At 37.9% G+C, this 17500-nt stretch overlaps 1 protein-coding gene across 1 annotated transcript in view; it reads left to right on the top strand.

Moving 5' to 3' along the window:
• Window positions 1-17338: 17338 nt before the first annotated feature.
• LOC137616964 (serine protease inhibitor 88Ea-like) overlaps window positions 17339-17500 on the top strand; it is a 17492-nt gene continuing 17330 nt past the window's right edge. The window contains exon 1 of the mRNA XM_068346834.1: window positions 17339-17457. The gene's annotated coding sequence lies outside the window, so the exon portion shown is untranslated. The remainder of the gene's footprint in view (window positions 17458-17500) is intronic.

Here is a 17500-nt window from a genome sequence, read left to right as displayed (position 1 = left end):
TCGCCCTGCATATAGTGGGACACGGGCCCTTGCGTTGGTAGCGTGTAAGGAAGGTAAGGATGTGAAGGTGGTTGTGAGTTCAAGGTGTTTCGTTGAATTCATTCCTCCTTCCTTGCCTCCAGCTTTTTCTCCTTGCTGCTGTTGGTATGAGGAAAAGTAATTTGCTCAGAGAATGCTCACAGGTCATTTGCTCTCTCAGCAAGACGTTTTTCCACTGAACACTTTTTGATAGATGTGTATGAACGTATTTCTTAATATGATTATTTTTCCGGATCTATGTTTTCAACTTATCCGAAGGAATGAATGGAATTTCAGTCGGATGCTTTCTTATTCGTTAAGTAACTTCTCTAAAGTACTTCATATTCCGTCAGATGACAAGCCTGTTCTGGGTCCTAGACTTTATTCGTTTTGATACTACCATTGCTACTACTACTATCAAAATGATGATAATAAATCATATTTTCACTATGTAATAATACAGCCATTTGAGTACTATCCCACCCATCCCGGGACCTCATTATGAATATGGGACATTATCAAATTAAGGAATAAGAGACCTTGCACAAAAAAAAGTAAGACAGAGTTTATCAGCGACAGGAACCAAGGACAAGAGAGAGAGATAAGACAATCAAACAACGGCAAAAACAACAACGGTACTGACCTAAATCAGAAAAATACGAGGTAAAGAACTGATTTTAATGCTGTATAATGTCCCCGAATACTTTGATTGAACGATGGATATGCCATTACTACAATACGTGATGTCTTCGAATATAGTAGATTTTTTCCTTGAGCTTGTATTGCTGAAGAGATAGTCGAGGCAGAGCTAAGGATTAGGGCAATGAAAGCATTTGTTCTTATGTAGTCTTAGAACATGGGTCATCCACACTATATATACAAAAACAAGAATAAATGCAGTCGTTTCTAGTCCACTGCAGGATAAAAGCCTCAGACATGTTCTTATTCATGTCTGAGGGTTTGGGAAGTTTTCATCACCACGCTCGCCGTTGCGGGTTGATAATGGCGGGACACTTTTGTCTGATCGCCTACAGCAAACCAACCTAGTATGGGTGGCCCTGACTGGTATAGGTTTGCTGATACTGACGACACACAAGCATTTTCACCGCATTCAGGTATCCCCACTCCGAAAGAAATAAATCATATATATATATATATATATATATACATATATATATATATATATATATATATATATATATATATATATATATATATGATAAATTTTTGCACATTTAAACGTGTTTTTCATATTTCATATAAGCCATATATATTAATACATTAAAGTCTGGATTCTCTTAACGACCTCGGGATCAGAGCCCCAGGCGGAATCACCCAAAGACTATACTATCAGACCGGCCGGGATTTGAACCCTGGTCCAGGATATCTGTATGCCCAATACCACTCAGATATCCTGGACCAGGGTTCAAATCCTGGCCGGTCTGATTATTATTATTATTATTATTATTATTATTATTATTACTATCCAAGCTACAACCCTAGCTGGAAAAGCAAGATGCTATAAGCCCAGGGGCTCCAACAGGGAAAAATAGCCCAGTGAGGAAAGGAAATAAATAAATGAAGAGAACAAATTAACAATAAATCATTCTAAAAAAAGTAACGTCAAAACAGACATGTCATATATAAACTATTAACAACATCAAAAACAAATATGTCATAAATAAACTATAAAAAGACTCATGTCCGCCTGGTCAACAAAAAAGCATTTGCTCCAACTTTGAACTTTTGAAGTTCTACTGATTCAACTACCCGATTAGGAAGATCATTCCACAACTTGGTAACAGCTGGAATAAAACTTCTAGAGTACTGCTAGTATTGAGCCTCATAATGGAGAAGGCCTGGCTATTAGAATTAACTGCCTGCCTAGTATTACGAACAGGATAGAATTGGCCTGGGAGATCTGAATGTAAAGGATGGTCAGAGTTATGAAAAATCTTATGCAACATGCATAATGAACTAATTGAACGACGGTGCCAGAGATTAATATCTAGATAATGAATAAGAAATTTAATAGACCGTAAGTTTCTGTCCTACAAATTAAGATGAGAATCGGCAGCTGAACACCAGACAGGAGAACAATACTCAAAACAAGGTAGAATGAAAGAATTAAAACACTTCTTCAGAATAGATTGATCACCGGAAATCTTGAAAGACTTTCTCAATAAGCCTATTTTTTTTGCAATTGAAGAAGACACAGACCTTATATGTTTCTCAAAAGTAAATTTGCTGTCGAGAATCACACCTAAAATTTTGAAAGAGTCATACAAATTTAAAGAAAAATTATCAATACTGAGATCCGGATGTTGAGGAGCCACCGTCCTTGACCTACTTACAATCATACTTTGAGTTTTGTTAGGATTCAACTTCATACCCCATAATTTGCACCATGTACTAATTCTAGCTAAATCTCTATTAAGGGATTCACCAACCCCAGATCTACATTCAGGGGATGGAATTGATGCAAAGAGAGTAGCATCATCTGCATATGCAACAAGCTTGTTTTCTAGGCCAAACCACATGTCATGTGTATATAGTATGAAAAATAATGGGCTAAGAACACTACCCTGTGGAACACCGGATATCACATTCCTATAATCACTATGGTGCCCATCAACAACAACTCTTTGAGATCTATTACTTAAAAAATCAATAATAATGCTAAGAAACGACCCACCCACTCCCAACTGTTTCAGTTTGAAAACAAGGGCCTCATGATTAACACGATCAAAGGCAGCACTAAAATCAAGGCCAATCATACGAACTTTCCGACCACAATCAAGGGATTTCTGTACAGCATTGGAGATTGTATGAAGGGCATCACATGCTCCAAGGCCTTTACGAAAACCAAATTGCAAACTAGGGAGTAGATGATTACCTTCAGCAACCCTATTAAGACGTTTTGCCAGAAGACGTTCAAAAACTTTAGATAATATGGGAGTTATGGAAATTGGGCGGTAATCAGTGGGACTTGAGCTACCACAAACACATTTACATAGAGGAGTAACATTACCAATTCTCCAACAAGTGCTAAAAGCTCCTCTTCTTGCTAACTTGCGCAAAATAACAGATAACTTTGGAGCTAAGAAATCTGCTGTCTCTATAAAAAACAAAGGAAAAATACCATTTGGGTCTACACCTCCATAAGCATCAAGGTCCACCAACAGAGCTTTAATCTCACGAGATCGAAAAGCTAAACTAGTTAGTTTAGCCTCAGGAAAACAGGAACGAGGAAGTTCTAGTTTTTCATTACTCTGTTTACTGTCAAAAACATCAGCCAAAAGGGTTGCCTTTTCCTTTGGACAGTGAGTGACTGAGCCATCTGGTTTAAGTAAAGGAGGAACTGTTGCATCTACACCAAAGAGTGCAGATTTAAGGGTAGACCACCATTTATGTTCCTGAGTTGTACCAGAAAGTGTTTCTTTTATGGTTAAATTGTACTCCTTTTCAGTTGAGGCATAAACTCTTTGAGCAAGAGCTCGAAGCTGAGTATAGTTGTTCCAGGTCAAATCTGATCTGTTACCCTTCCAAAGGTGATAGGCCTCCTGCTTCTCCAAATAAGCATGTCTACAATCATCATTGAACCACGGTTTGTCCTTCACTCGGTACCTTAGCACATGAGAAGGGATACGCCTATCAATTATGTTGACTAGATTCTCATTCAAAGGGACCACAGGATCAACACTATTATATAATTGTGATCAATTCAAGCACAAAAGATCATGCAAAATCCCATTCCAGTCTGCTTGGGATTTCATATAAATTTTACAAGAATATGATATATCAGGGACAGGCCGCTCAGTCTTCACTAATAATGAAATCAAGGCATGATCAGATGTCCCGACTGGAGAACCAACCTTACTAGTTATAACGCCAGGGGAGTCAGTGTATACGAGGTCCAATCAATTACCAGACCTGTGAGTAGCTTCATTTATGATTTGCTCACAGCCTGATTCAGAGGCAAAGTCTAAAGCTCTTAAGCCATGGCGATCGGTAGGATAGATAGAACTTAACCACTCCCTATGGTGAGCATTTAAATCACCAACAAAGACAAAAGAAGCCTTTCTATCATCTTCTTGTATTTTAGCCATAATGGTAAGAAGACAATCGAAGATAGAATCATCCATGTCTGGATTCCGGTAGATCGAACACAAATAAAAGTTGTTATGCCTGCCACAAACTCTTATTACCTGAATCTCATGACATCCACATTGATAGCAGGACTTATGAGAAGCAGGGTACTCGGTCCTAATATACACCCCCATTCCCCTGGCCCTAGGGATGGCATCACGTTTCAACATTATTGGCTTCTTAAAACCAGTTATGAGGAGCTCAGATGAGTGCCTCATATTAGACACCAAAGTTTCTGAGCACAATAGAATATCATACTGTCTGGACGCAACTGTAAGGTCTTGGATATTTGCATGAAGACCACGAATATTGCAATAGATAAGACGACATCGACGAAATCTAGGACGTACTGGTCCTGGATTTTGCTCAATGTCTCCAGACAGCATAAGAATTAATAGAAATAAAAAAAGAGACATCATACTTAAAAACTAGATTAACAAGAGTTATAACAAAAACAACATGTACAGAATTATAAATAAAGTGATTGATAATAACCATAGACTCTAGTAAAAAGTCGGAAAAACTGGTCAACATGGAGGAGCCGATACACCATGCAAGGCCAAATACCCTCCAGGATAGCCACTTCAACTGAAGGGAGGACAGTAAGGATGGTTTTGAGAAGAGAAAGAGTCAGAAAAAGGAAAAGACAACCTCTTGATAAACCACCAGGCATCCATGGCCCTTCTATTAAGCCTGCCCAACACACCATTTAAAAAAAACAAGCGGAAGAAAAATAATAATAAGATAGAATAGTGTGCCTGAGTGTACCCTCAAGCAAGTGTCTTTGGGTGATTCCGCCTGGGGCTCTGATCCCGAGGTCGTTAAGAGAATCCAGACTTTAATAGAATCCAGACTTTGTGTATGGGTTATTTGTAATATATTTATATATATATATATATATATATATATATATATATATATATATATGTGGATATATATATATATATATATATATATATATATATATATATATATATATATATATATATATATATATATATATCGTCGACGGCGCCCACTCGTGTCCGAGTATTGGGTTCTGTCGTTAGCCATCAGCCTCCTATCTGTGGGGTGGGTGCTTATGCCTGATGTGGCTGTTAAGTCCTAGTCTGTGGTGGAAGAGTCGTGGACAGTGTTCACAAGGGAGGGTAGGTGGTGGGCGGGGCTGTTCTAATCGCTCTCTCCTTCTTCTCCTCCTAGCCTCCTCATTTTGTCTCCTCCTCTCCTCGAAGTCCACGGTGCCATGGTGTACTGTACTCCTCCAGGTTTTCCTGTCCCTGGCTGTTTCTTCCCATGAGGAAGGATCGATGTCAGTTAGAGCCAGGGTGCGCTTTAGTTGATCTTTATAGCACATTTTCGGGGCTCCTCGTGGTCTGGTGCCCTGGGTCAGTTCTCCGTAGAATATTTTCTTTGGGAGCCTAGATGGATCCATCCTATGCACGTGTCCTATCCAGCGGAGGCGGTGGTGGATGATGGTGGCCTCCACGCTGGTCAGCGAGGCACGTTCTAAGACTTCAATGTTGGTGGTGTGGCTCTCCCAGGGGATTTTCAAGATCTGCCTCAGTTTCATTTGTTGGAAGCGTTCTAGGATTTTAATATCGTTTCTATATAGCGTCCATGTTTCACATGCATACAGGAGCGTGGAGAGAACTACTGCCCTGAACACCATTATTTTGGTGGTCATTGTCAGTGTGTGGTTGTTAAATACGCGGCAGTTGAGTCGGCCAAAGGCGGAGTGGGCTGCCCTGATCCTGTTCTCCACGTCCTTTTTGCTTGTGGGATCTGATGTTAGGATGCTCCCTAGGTAGGAGAATTGGTCCACCTGTTCTAACGGTTGGTCATTCACTGTGGTATTGAAGTTGGGGAGCATCAGTCCTGGTGGATGTTGGACGAGGGTCTTGGTTTTGTCTGAGTTGACTTGCATCCCAAAACGTTCGTAGGCAGAGTTGTATGCATCAGCTAACGACTGCAGGTCCTCTGCCGTCTGACCTGGGGTGGCATTGTCGTCAGCATACTGCAGTTCTCGCACTGCACACAAGGTGGTCTTGGTTCTGGCGCGGAGTCTAGCGAGGTTGAAAGCGCCTCCATCCATGAGGAAATGTAGGTCGACTGAGGGTGTGTCTGGGGGAATCTCGTTGAGCATTGCTGCGGTGTATAGCGAGAAACACGTCGGGGCCAGAACACAGCCCTGCTTCAGGCTGCCGTTGATGGGGAATGGGTCTGAAAGAGAGTTCTGGTGGCAGACTCTCCCAACCATTCCGTCATGGAGGGCACGCACCAGCTTGACAAAATCGGGTGGGCAGCCATATCTATTGAGGACAGCCCACATGGCAGGTCGAGGTACTTTGTCGAAGGCCTTTTTCAAATCCCAGAAGATGAACATTATGGGCTGTTGTTGTTCGAGGCTCTTCTCTTGTAGTTGTCGCGCACAGAAGATCATGTCTATGGTCCCGCGGGAAGGTCGAAAGCCGCACTGGGACTCTGGCAGGACGTCTTCTGCGAGAATAAGGAGGCGGTCAAGGAGAATCCGAGCGAAAATCTTACTCGCGATGCTTAGTAGTGATATTCCCCGGTAGTTGTTGCAGTTCTCCCTGTCTCCCTTCTTGAAGATGGTAATGATGTTTGCATCGTGGAAGTCACTGGGGGGGGGGGTCTTGGTCTCCCATATTTTCAGTATAAGGAGCATCAAACGGTTCCTCAAGCCGGGGCCACCGTGAGTGAGGAGCTCCAACGGGATGTTGTCTGGCCCTGGGGCTTTGCCGGGCTTCATGCGCTGCAGGGCCTTGTTGAAGTCATGGATGGAGGGTGGTAGTGCCATCCAGTGACGGACGGGATGCTGCGGGGTCATTCGCAGGAGATCGTCTGGGGTGTCTGCTTGGTCATTGAGGAGGTTCTCAAAGTGAGACCTCCACCTGGCCAGGATGCCCTCGCTGTCGGTGATGGTCGTGGCCCCATCCGCGTCCTTCAGGCTGCCCACTGATGACCGTGTGGGACCGAATATTTCTTTTGTTGCTGCATAGAAGCTGCGCAGGTCACGTTGGTCAGCGAAACTCTGTATTTCTGCAGCTTTTCTTTGCCACCAGGTGTTCTGGGCTTCACGGATACCTCTTTGGCAACCAGCTTCAGCCACCTTGTGAGCACATTTGTTAGCTACTGTTGGTTGGTTTTCCAAAGTCAGGCGTGCTTGTCGTTTGGTTTCAATGAGAAGAGAGATGGTAGCATCATTCTCATCAAACCAATCCTGCCGTTTCTTGGTGGTGTAGCCTAGTGTTTCCTCCGCGGCACGGGCCATGGCGTTTCTGAGGGTGGTCCAGTGGTGCTCGACAGTGGCCTGACCCACAGGGTCTGCGAGGTATTGTTCGCAGGCCTCCTTGTAGTTCTGTGCCACCTGTGGGTTGCGGAGCTTACTAGAATCAAAGCGTTGGTGTGGTACGCTGTCAGGTGCCCTTCTGGGTGGTCGTAGGGTCGTCACGGAGAGTCGGGAGATGAGGAGTCTGTGGTCCGTCCAGCAGTCGTCCGCTCCGGGCATGGATCGGGTGATGCGGACGTCTCCTCGGTCTCTGGCTCTGGTCAGGACGTAGTCCAGGGTGTGCCAGTGTTTAGACCGTGGGTGTCTCCATGTGGTCTTTTGTCGCTTTGGTAACTGGAAGATGGTGTTGGTTACCACAAGTTGGTGTTCTGCACACAGACCCAGTAGGAGTTGGCCATTGGCGTTGCAATTTCCAATGCCATGGCGGCCAATGATTCCCTCCCACAGGCGATGGTCTTTGCCTACTCGGGCATTAAAGTCGCCAAGCACAACGAGCTTGTCATTGGCGGGCACTGCCTGGATGGTGCGGTCGAGCTGGGTGTAGAAGGCAGCTTTGTTATCATCGGTTGAGGTCATAGTCGGGGCGTAGACAGAGATCAGGGTGAGATGTCTGTCCCGAGTGATGGGGATGCGGACAGTCATCAGGCGCTCACTGATGGCCTTGGGAGCGAGGTTGTGCTGCTGCACTAGCTGGGAACGGATGGCGAAGCCGACACCGTGGATGCGAGGCTCCTCTAGGGCCTTGCCTTTCCAGAAGATGGTGTAGCCTGTTCCAGCTTCCCTGATGTTGCCCTCTTTGGGTAGTCTGGTCTCGCTAAGAGCCGCCACATCAACATTGAAGCGGGCTAGCTCCTTGCAGACGAGGGCTGTACGTCGTTCCGGGCGGTTGGTGTTCGTCACGTCGCACGTCTTGGAGGGTGCGGATGTTCCACGCACCTAAGGTTAATATTTTTTTCTTGTTATTTCGACCGCATTAGTGGGATGTCCGCCAGCCGCGGTGAGCTGACCAGACGGATTTGCTGTGTCCGATGTTTACCCCACCTTTTCTAGGGGCCTCCCCATGTGGGGTGGGCTGCGGTGTCCTCAATAGGCCAGCCCAGTCACGGGTCCAGCTGCCGAACTCTGGTGTCACGGCACCGTCACCAGAGAGCGACTGAATCTTAGACTCGTCGCCTGAGGATATATATATATATATATATATATATATATATATATATATATATATATATATATATATTCTTGTTCATATAATATCTGTCATTCTCATTAAATGTCCTGCCCATGTCCATTTCTTTTTCTTACATGGTGTTAGAAAATCCTCTACTTTAGATTGCTCTAGTATCCATGTTATGAACCGCCTTAATGGTTCAACAGGTTCTTTTAAAATACTAAAAGAATTGGGACTGAAATGAACCGATGGACTGCAACAACCAAAGGGGTGGGTAAAACAGAAAATACTCAAGTACCTTAACCTAGTTTATTTTACAAAAATATATACAATAATTACAAGTGAGTACAGGTAATGGGAAGCACAGTGACATAAATGATCGTAACCACAAAACCAGTTAACATTTAAAATTACAAATACAACAAATACAGTTTACTGAAATTCAAAGTAAATAAAAAACACAATTTAACAATAGTCATCAACAAAAACACAGTAAGCATCAGCCATGAAAAATTAATAAGAGAAACTTCTCATTATCAAACAAATAATAAATAAGAGCCCATACACTGGCTCTTCCAACATATAAACATTCACAAACAATCCCTGATCCTCGAGGACGTCCATCGAACACTACGGGAACAACCACAACAGTGACGATACGACAGCCACTTTGCTGCCACCGAAGAATAACTCTTCAAAAACCATCTCGACCTCGAGTCGAGGGCTAGGTTGAGGACAAGTCACCATCAACTAGGAGATACTCCAAAGCTGTGTCTGCTGCTCTTTCTCGACTGCATCACGAGAAACGGTCCATCTGGCTTCCCAAACCTGACTAACGCTTGTCACTCACAACGTATCAAAAGTAAACAAGACACCCGCCTTGACAAAGAAAAAGAGGGCAGTTAAAAATAAAATGAAACTAGGTTGTTTCAAAGTCAAACAACCTAACAATCCATGTTACTCTTTTTCTGTCTCTTAATGTTATTATCATCATTATTCTTTTCATAGCTCTATGAGTTGTTACTAGCTTATGTTCCAAAACTTTAGTAAGGCTCTGAGTTTCTGATACATATGTTAATACTGGCAGGATCACCTGATGAAATACTTTTCTTTTAAGAGAAAGTAGTCTTTTACTTTTCATAATCTCATTTTATTTACCTTCTTTTAATTTTGGTCTGGTGTCCTTAGGAAATCATGTGCGGACATGATACCGATTGCACTTATGCCTAAAGATAAGGAAGCCGAACAGACTTGTAGTCTAACGGACAGGCTGAAATGGACAATTTAGTTCTCAAAACAAAATTTATAATTTTCTGAGAAAAAGCGGAGTAAAGATTCAACTTCCATAACATTACATTTCGAAAAAACAGTTGGCTAATTAACAGACTTAAGACATATTTTTCAAAACACATTAATATTAGGTATTTATTTTTTATTTTTTTTTTTAGCCAATGCCTTTGGCGCAACATTCAAGCCGGTGGACTGCAAAACAGGTATGCCAAACCTGAGAATACACACGTTATTAAAGAATTGCATGCGCTTGCTTTTGCAACTCGTACAACAAAGAAGATGACCTTGGTGTTTTACTCACCTTAGCTTATAATTTTAGTTACATAAAAGATTTTTGATGAATCTAAATATTGATTTTATAATTTAAATCATTCCTAATAATTTTTCGTAAAAGACAGCTTCGAATAATGGTTACAATAGTTACAATTTTTAAATTTATCATAAAGATTTGTCTTTATCTTACTTTCGAAATTACTAATTATTTTTAAGTTAAGATATAAATTTTACATTACTTTTACCGTCTTTTATTTGACTTTATTATTTATTTAAGAATTACATTCTTTCTAATTATTTTTTCTTATAAAAGAAAGTTTCAAGAAAATGACACAGACCGTAAAACTGAATGTGTCATAAAACTAAATTGTCCATATTTCATCTCTTTAGCTATGGTAAGCAGCTCTTCTAGGAGAGTGACACTCCAAAATCAAACCATTGTTTTCTAGTCTTGGGTAGTGCCATAGCCTCTGCACCATGGTCTTCCACTGTCTTGGGTTAGAGCTCTCTTGCTTGAGGGTACACTTGGGCACACTATTCTATCTTATTACTCTTCCTCTTGTTTTGTTAAAGTTTTTATAGTTTATATAGGGAAATATTTATATTAATGTTGTTATTGTTCTGAGGATATTTTATTTTTCTTTGTTTCCTTTCCTCACTGGGCTATTTTCCCTGTTGGAGCCCCTTGGCTTATAGCATCCTGCTTTTCCAACTAGGGTTGTAGCTTAGCAAGTAATAATAATAATAATAATAATAATAATAATAATAATAATAATAACAATAATAATAATAATAATAATAATAATAATAGACTTCATGTCTGTTCTGCTTATTGTCCGTTCATCTTCATGTCAATTAGGCTTCTTGGCTTCGGCCTCTTGTCTTTTGGTATAAGTGCATTTGGCATCATGGTCTACTACCTGGAAAATATCTACCGTCTGTCTTAAGTAGGAACATTCATTAACAATCTCTAAAGATTTGTCCATAACTTTTATTTGATGTCTTTCTGCAGTATTAAACATTATTTTAGTGTTACTCATATTTATTTTCAGTCTTAAATTTCTGCTTTCTCCATTCAAATCTTCTATCATCTTTTGCAATTCCTACCATGATTCACTAAACACAACTACGTCATCTGCAAATCTTAAGTTGCTAAGGTATTCCCCATTAATATTACTTCCTTCATTATCCCAATCTTAATTTTTAAAGAGTTCTTCTAGGCATTCTGTGAATAATTTAGATTTTAGGAGAAATAAGGTCTCCCTGTCTAATTCCTTTCTCAATCGTAATTTTCTCACTATCTTTATGGAGTTTTAGGACTGCTGTACTTCCTACTTAGATATATTCAAGTGTTCTAACGTGAGATTCATTTATTCTTTCTCTTTGAAGGGCCTTCATTACTGCTGAAAATTTTACAGAATTAAAAGCTTTCTCATAATCTATAAATGTCATACATAGTGGTTTGTCATGTTCTGTTGATTTTTCCAATAGCTGGTTAATCACATGGATATGGTCAGTTGTTGAATATCCTCTTCTGAAGCCTGTCTGCTCTCTTGGTTGATTAATGTTTCACTGTCTTTCTATTCAGCTTAATATGATCTTTGTAAATATTTCATGTATTACGGAGAGTAAATTTATTGGGCAGCAATTTTTAAGGTCTTTTGTGACTCCTTTTTTTGTGAATTAGTATAATGATAAAGTTTTTCCAAGCTGTAGGTATACAACATTCTTGCAAACATTTGAGTTTTACTAGTATGAAGTCTCTTCTATCTATTATCAAAACATTTGTTCGGCCATTTTCTGCTGCTTTGCCTCTTTTCATATCATATAATGCTTTCTTTACTTCTACTTTTATATTTAGTACTGGCTCAGGTGTTTTATTATTTCTATTGGCGAAGTTATTTCTTATATCACTATTGGATAGTATTGTAGAGAAATCCTCTGTAATTTTTATCACTCCATCTCTATTGTTGATGATGATTAAATTTTTATCATTTAAAGCAAACATCTGTTGGCGCCCTTCCAAGACTTCTTTTCATTAATTTGACGCGTCTTCCTTTGTTTAGTGTTCCATCAGTTTTTGTCTGCCTGTGTTTATGAATGTCTTGGGTTTTTAGTTTGTTTATTATCTTATATAGTTCTGCTAATTACATTTCGCCTTTCTTGGATTTTACCTTCATTTCCAATCTTTTCTGGTAGTTTTTCTTTGTTCTTGTTTGGGAACTTTTCCACCAATCTCTTGTGCTGATTCTAATACAGTTTTGTTTAAATTACCGTTCATTTCTTCTTTTCTTTCTTCCATTTCATCATGTAACTGCTAAATTAAACTCGTAATTTTCTCTTATTACAGTGATATTTATTTTCTTTCTTAAAATTAGATTTTCTCTCTCTCTTTCCTTAGATCTAAATAAATTTTGCTTCTCAATATTTCATGGTCGCTTGACTTTAACTTGTTCAACAATGTTTAATCTTTATTGAATTAACTTTTTCTCTGAAAATAAATTCTGGTTCATTTTTCGTTTCTCCATTTTGGGCTACTCCATGCTCATTTTCTATGTTCCCTTTTTTATATATAAAAAGGTATTAATGATTTTAAGATTGTTTCTTTCAGCATATTGTACAAGCATGTCTCCGCTGTCATTCCTTGTGCATAATCCAAATTTACCTACTGCTGATTCTCCTCTCTTCTTTTAACCTACTTTACCATTGAAATCACCCCCAAAAAATGTAAACTGAATCTTATTTTTTTTTTCATAGACTTCAGAGCTTCATAAAAAGTTTCTATTTCTCCCTCTGTATGGGATGTTATTGGTGCATACGTCTGAATGATCTTCAGTTTATACTTCCGACTTAGTTTGATAATTAATCATGCAATTGTATCACTAGTACTACAAAATTTTTCAGGTTGCATGTAAACGATTGGTAAGAGACATGAATGTTTTGTTGAAATCCCGACGGGAATATATGAAAAGATAATTGAACTGACTCTCATTAATGGAAGCCAAGTATAGATGTTGAATGTGAATGAAACAAGAGGTTTAAGTGTTGAGATTAACTGATTCCGTAGTATTCGTGGTAAGAGAAGAACTAGCATTATGCAAAAGTGGTGAAACGTTTACAATCAAGTGAAAGGATGGACCAGACATTTTGGAATGGTTTGGTAAGGTATAAAGAATAGAAGACAACAGAATAGAGGAAAGATTGTAAAATTCATAATTGCAAGGAGGTAGGAGAAGGAAAAGGATAGAAAAAAAGTTTCGAAAGATGCGATCAAGACATTAGAAAAGAAAGGTCTTACCATCCAATAAGCGCGTACCTGTGCCTACAGCATAGGGTTTAATATTGCAACGAGATGGGGAGTTTGAGGGAGCCTAAAGGTCCATCTGCTGAGTAATCAACATCCATTGCTTAGCCCTCCCTGGCCCTAGCTTGGGTGGAGAGAGGCCTTAGGCGTAGATCATTTGTATATATGGTCAGTCTCGAGGGCATTGACCTGCTAGCACATTCAGATTTAGTAAACGAAATGTTTATATGTATGTACTGAAAAGTGTTACCCAGTAAGCTGTTATAAGTAGGTATTTAGTTTAACAATGTATAAATATATTTCATGGAAGGTGTTACCCAGTTAAGTTAAGATTCTGTTGAGGTTTAGTCAACTGGTGTACAAATATGAAAATTCTTACCTAATAAGGTAATATTTAGCTAAAAAAAATCATACTTATATGAAAATTTTTTATCCAACAAGTCAAGTTATTGTAGAGATTTAGTCAATGTAAAAGTGTATTTCATAGAAAGTGTTGCTCAGGAATTTTAACTCTAGTCACATAATGATTGAATATATGTTAAGAAAAGCATCACCAAGTACGTTCAGATTTAGTCACAATTAATTAATGTATTTCATGAAAACTGCTATCCAGTAGGTTGAGATATAAATCTCAAAATATTTAAATGTATTTCAAGAAAAGTGTCACCCTGTAAGTTGGGTTCTTTCGTTTTATTTATTGTAATTATATGTAAATATATTTCTTGAAAAAAGCTTGCGCAGTAAATTGAGATTTCGTTGCAAAATGTTTAGAAATGTATGTTGGCATTTCATCACTAAATATTCTAAATGTTTGTCATGAAAAGTTTACTCAGTAAGTTGAAATTCTGTCAAAAAATGTCTAAATGTAGGTAATAATCTGTGACAATCAGCAAGTTATGATTTATTCCAGAAATGTTCAAATATATGTCATAAAAAGCGTTACCCAGTGAGATGAGATAAGGCCGAGCCTTAGTCAAAAAAATATATAGATATATTTTATGAAAAATATTACCCAATAAGTCAAGATATTATTCACCAAATTTCTAAATGTTTGCCATGAAAAGTCTTACACAGTAAATTGAGATTTAGTCAGAAAATGTAAAATGTATTTCGCGAAAGATATTACACAGTAAGTTGAGATTTTGTTGAGACTTAGTCGCCCGATATATAAATGTATTTCAAGAAAAGTTTGACCTAGTGAGGTGAGGTATAGTCCAAAATGTTTAAATTCATATCATGATAAGTCTTACCAAGTAAATTGCGATTTAGTAGAAAAAAAAATACAATCAAATGTGTCGTAAATAGTGTTACCAATTAAGTTTATGTTTAGTCACACATTGTTTGAAAGTATTGCACGATAAGTGTTTTCTTTTAAATGTAGCTTTAATTGAATTTATTTCCAAAGTTTTGAAATGTATATCATAAAAAGTGTTACGTCACTTGAGATTCAATCTACCAATTGCATAAATGTATTTCATGAAAACCTTTACCTAATATGACACGAATTAATCACAAAGTGTTTAAAAATGTTGCCTAGAAGGTTAAGATTTAGTTAATATTTAGTTTAACAATATTTGGATAAGTTGTGATTTTGTGTCAAAATGTTTAAATGTATTTCATGAAAAGTGTTACCCATTATATTGAGATCTAGTCAAAAAATGTTTAGATGTACGTCATGTAAATATTTACCCAGTATGTGGAGGTTTAATTGAGATTTAGTAAAACAATGTTTAAATGTACTACATGAAACGTGTTACCCTGTGAGTTGGGGCTTAGTCACAAAATTTTGAAAAGTATTTCATAAAAAGTGTTCTCAAATAAGTTTAGATTTAGGTACGATTTAGTTGGATGAAGTTAACTTTGACAGTTTGTAGACATTTAGAAATTAAGTTCAGTCTTTTTGCATTGCATTGAAAGAGGTTAATTTTCACAATTTGTTGGCACTTGAAAATCAATGTTATAAAACTTTTTCAACTGCGTTGGATGAGGATAATTTCGACAATTTGTCGACACTTACGAATTAAAATTCTATTTTTTTTTTATTCACGCAACAAATTTATTCTGGAAGTTAGTCCTCACTCTGAATCTTTTGTGACAAAAATTTGGTTGGTTTGTCAAATACTGGATGAAATGGAGGTAATTTACTTTCCATAGATTTTCAGGTGGGACTGCTAACGCCATTTTAGTTTCTTTCGAAAGGAATATGTTTATGGAGTAGTACAAAACACGCACCTAAATGGTGCTGACCGAGTGTCTTTGCGCGTGCGTGTGTGTGTGTGTGCGTGCGTGTGTGTGTGCGTGCGTGCGTGCGTGAGAGAGAGAGAGAGAGAGAGAGAGAGAGAGAGAGAGAGAGAGAGAGAGAGAGAGAGAGCGGATTTTCTTTGTCATAGAAACATTACAGACACTGATGAAGGAAAGGTTATCATCATTTGGGATCATTAATAGGTACATTAAGACATAAGAAAATATATGCATGAATAATTACATAGGTATATATATATATATATACACACACATATATATATGTGTGTGTGTATATATATATATATATATATATATATATATATATATATATATATATATATATATATATATATATATGTGTGTGTGTGTATATATATATACATACATATATATATATATATATATATATATATATATATATATATATATGTATGTATATATATATATATATATATATATATATATATATATATATATATACTGTATATATATAAAGTATGTATATATGTTTACGTATAGTATACTGTATACATGAATAAATCAGTAAATACAATAACAAATAAAGAACAAGCCCTCTAAGCTATACCTTCCAGCGAGTTTTAATAAAAAATAATAGACATGCAAAGGAGGCATGATACTGAAGGATCCATTAAATTAGGATTGTCTGTTCCCCAAAGGTCATATTCTTTTTATCAAACTCAGAGAATTTCTCAGTTTTTAGGATTTTAACTTTTTGGAGAAACATAGGTTCTATAGATAAGATTTAACTTTCTATTTATCAAAGATTTTTATCTCATAATTCATTATTTATCCATTATATTTAATATAATTCATTTATTTGACACTAAAATGAATATTATTTTTTCTTTCCGATGTTAATGGGGCCAGCTCTTTAAGACCCAAGTTTGACTCATTGGGCTGGTTAATATCCTCCTTTTAATAAAGAAAATTAGTGAAGCAAGGGAGTCAGCTTTAGAAAAGTGGTCCTCGCTCACTTTAGATAGAAAAATAAGAAAAGACATCTGGAAAAAGTAGATCTCTGTGGTCATAGTTGTGATAATCAACTGATTATCTTAGTTTTCGTAATGGGGAAATGTTTAGGAATTTTTCTAGTTTCTATTTTTTTTTTCTGGAATTTATGATGCAAGAATCAGCTTTTCTGAATTAAAAGTTCGTTTTTTTTTTATAATGGTAACCACAACCACCAATAATGATTATTAGAATAACATTGAAAAAAATAATCCTTCCTGAGAAGGTAGTAAAAGTTATACCTATTTTGCAGCATGTAATTTTTATGTTTACTATAACATTCCCCCCCCTTGCATAAATAACACTAAATTGCAGTGTTAGCTAAACTTTTCCCTTCTGGATTACATCGCCAGTAACTTTCAGTCAATCAACAAATAAGTCAACCTACTCTTCTATCCAAGAATAATATTAAATAAATGAAAAGTCCGTCCAGTGCTCTGAAATTGAAGAGCTGATCCAGTTTCCACAGATATCTAATCATTGGCAACTGCACCACACCAAACCAGATTCCTTGCGGATAAGAAAGGCGTATAAAAATACCTCGCCCAGATGCGAAGACTCCATTGGCTTTTCTGCACTACTGAAGATCACAGCTTCAGTTTCAGCGAAGTGTACACAACAGAGCATGCGAACTGCATCTCAGGATTAGCTTCCGTTTGTTTAACTCTCCAGGTAAGTCTGAGTTTGGAGACTTTGCAAGTTGCCATTTGAAGAG

Source organism: Palaemon carinicauda, chromosome 23 (genome assembly GCF_036898095.1).
Source record: "Palaemon carinicauda isolate YSFRI2023 chromosome 23, ASM3689809v2, whole genome shotgun sequence".
Taxonomy (NCBI): Eukaryota; Metazoa; Arthropoda; class Malacostraca; order Decapoda; family Palaemonidae; genus Palaemon; species Palaemon carinicauda.
This window is presented reverse-complemented; position numbering and strand designations above follow the sequence as displayed.